This window comes from Peromyscus californicus, unplaced genomic scaffold, assembly GCF_007827085.1.
Source record: "Peromyscus californicus insignis strain IS unplaced genomic scaffold, ASM782708v3 Scaffold_10__1_contigs__length_136768540, whole genome shotgun sequence".
Classification (NCBI taxonomy): domain Eukaryota; kingdom Metazoa; phylum Chordata; class Mammalia; order Rodentia; family Cricetidae; genus Peromyscus; species Peromyscus californicus.
In genome coordinates this window covers 46,146,823-46,149,610 of record NW_026294391.1, presented here as the reverse complement: position 1 = coordinate 46,149,610, position 2,788 = coordinate 46,146,823, and the positions used below count along the sequence as shown (strand labels likewise).

Below are 2,788 nucleotides of genomic sequence, written 5' to 3'. Positions count from 1 at the left end.
ACCCTGAAGACCGGAGATCCGGATGGGCCGGCTCTCTTGGTTCCTGGACCCTGGATGCTAGAGGTAGACCGAGCAGAGTTCTCCAGAGAACACCACTGGACTGTGCTATGTCTTCCCCAGACCCTTCAACCTACCTATACCTTCATTTGTAAGTTACGCCACTAAATAAACCTCCCTTTTAACTACGTGAAGTGGCCTTAATAATTTCACCAATATTATACATTTGTTTTCTGAAAGTTGTTATTACTATTTAAATAAAATTCACATTACTATTTTTAAGTTTTAAATGTATTTATTTTATGAATATGAGTTTTTTTACTGGCATGGGTGTATGTGCACCAAGCACACAGCTGGTACCTGAGGCATTAAGAAGGGGGCATAAGATACTCTAGAGCCGGGCGGTGGTGGCGCACGCCTTTAATCCCAGCACTCGGGAGGCAGAGCCAGGCGGATCTCTGTGAGTTCGAGGCCAGCCTGGACTACCAAGTGAGTTCCAGGAAAGGCGCAAAGCTACACAGAGAAACCCTGTCTCGAAAAAAAAAAAAAAAAAAAAGATACTCTAGAACTGGAGTTAGGTGTGGTTGTGAATCAATATGAGTTCTGGGAGCCGAACTCAAGTCTTCTGCAAGAGCAACAAATGCTCCCAAGTACCAAGCTCTTTCTCCCACCTACATTTTGATATTTTTCCTGTTGTTTTATATATCTGCTTCTTTCTTCTGCATTTGTTGTCATGATTTGGTGGAATTTTTTGTATTAATGTTTGATTCTTTTTCACTCTCCTGTACCTATTCTTCTAGTGGGTTTTCACTTTAGCAAAGTAGTGGTTGTGATCTTCTCTTTCCTTTTTAAAATTTGTGTGTGTGTGCTTCTGTGTGTGTTCAGTGTGGGAGTACATGTGACCTAGCTCCAGTGTAGTTAGAGGTTAACATATGGCGATAGTCAGGTCTCTCTTCATCATGAGAGTGTCTGCAATCAAATTTAGATCGTCAGGATTTGGATCAAGCACATTTATTCTTTGAACCATCTTACTGGTTCCATTGACTCTTTTCTAATATAAAACCTTGGAAGTTTATTTTTTCACATTTTTTTTTCTTAAAAGTTTACTCAATACAGCAAGCATATCTCCAACTTTACTGAGGTGGCTGACCAAATCCATGACCAAAGCCACCTCTACACTGGAATTCAGTCACTGAGCCAGCCTAGGCCTCATCTTTCTTGTCAGCACCAGGGGGCACAGTACTCCTTCTGTAGTTGCCTCTGTCTGCCTCCCCTCTTGAGAATCTTGCAGGTCGCACACCCTCTGGACCTTCGGGATAAGACCTGCCACTTTCAGGATGACTACCGCGTAGGGTAGCAGGCACGCTCTCCAAAGGTAGGCAGAGGTCATCTCAGAGATGCTGGGTGCCGTTGTTGGTGAGGTACCAACAGAAATGTCTCCAGTCAAACTGCTCCTTCACATAGCCTTGGACTTCAGAGGCTGCAAGGTCTTCATTACATGAAGGTTTGGGCACATTCTTGTCTGCCAGATCAGGGTGTTTGGGCATATGGACATCCTTCTTGGCAACCATCACTCCTTCCATAAAAAAGAGTTCATAGATGGCAATCTTGTTCTTCTTAAACATCAACATTGTGGCGGCTGCCACAAAACCTTATTAAGATAGTCTGATGGTTATTTATTTCCCTGTTTATACTTTTTTTAAAAAAAGAAATTTATTTCTCCCTAATTTCTGGAGCAGCCTTGGTGTAGTATTCTTGGTTTGCAAGCCTTTATTTATTTTTTCTTGTTTTCAGATACTGAAATATCATTCTATCATCTTTTAGTCTACGAAGTTATTATGGAGAGGTTTGCAGTGAGTCTAATGAGGATTCTCTGTTATATGACTTGGCACAACAATTGCTGTCATTAGAACTCAGATTGCCCTTTTAATGATGAAATTGCTATTTTCCTTGGATGGAGGAAATTTTATTGATCAAATGTATTTTTTCTTTTCTTCCTACCTCTTTCATAATGTAGGGTCTCATAGAGTTGATCTTTAACTTGCTATGTAGTTACAAATGGTGTTGAACCTCCAATCTTTCTGTCAAAATTTGGGGTTACAACTTTTGGCATAGATAGCCAAAGCTACCATTTAACTGAGATGGTTTGTGCTTTGTCAATTTCCTTTTTTTTAACTGCTGTGGGATGGTCTGTATGTCAAATGTGTTGCTGATTGGTCAATGAATAAATCACTGATTGGCAGTGGCCAGGCAGGAAGTATAGGCGGGACTAACAGAGAGGAAAATTGAGAGAACAGGAAGCTGGGAGGGGAGACACTGCCAGCCGCCATCAGGACAAGGAAGATGTAAAGTACCGGTAAGCCACAAGCCACGTGGCAAGGTATAGATTAATAGAAATGGATTAATTTAAGCTGTAAGAACAGTTAGCAAGAAGCCTGCCACGGCCATACAGTTTGTAACCAATATAAGTCTCTGCGTTTACTTGGTCGGGTTTGAGCGGCTTGGGACTGGCAGGTGAGAGAGATTTGCCCTGACTGTGGGCCAGGCAGAAAAACTCTAGCAACAAATGGCGCCCAACGTGGGGCAAGAGTTTCCACCTAAAACCTGAAAAAAAAAGATTCTAAAACGGAGCTAAAAACAGTTCCTAATTGTCTCTCTCAAATGAGCGGCAGCTGCCGGTTTGAGCTACTGGCGGGTTCCTAGCGTGTGCGCTCGACCTGCCCCCGTATGGCGGGAATGAAGCCTCTGCAAGTGACACATTAAGCTGCATTGTGCTAGTACAAAACAAAAA

At 42.4% G+C, this 2,788-nt stretch overlaps 1 pseudogene; it reads right to left on the bottom strand.

Annotated features, from left to right (window-relative positions):
- Nucleotides 1–1,130: 1,130 nt before the first annotated feature.
- LOC128114816 (40S ribosomal protein S10-like) lies at nucleotides 1,131–1,628 on the bottom strand (annotated as a pseudogene).
- Between the last annotated feature and the right edge of the window lie 1,160 nt (nucleotides 1,629–2,788).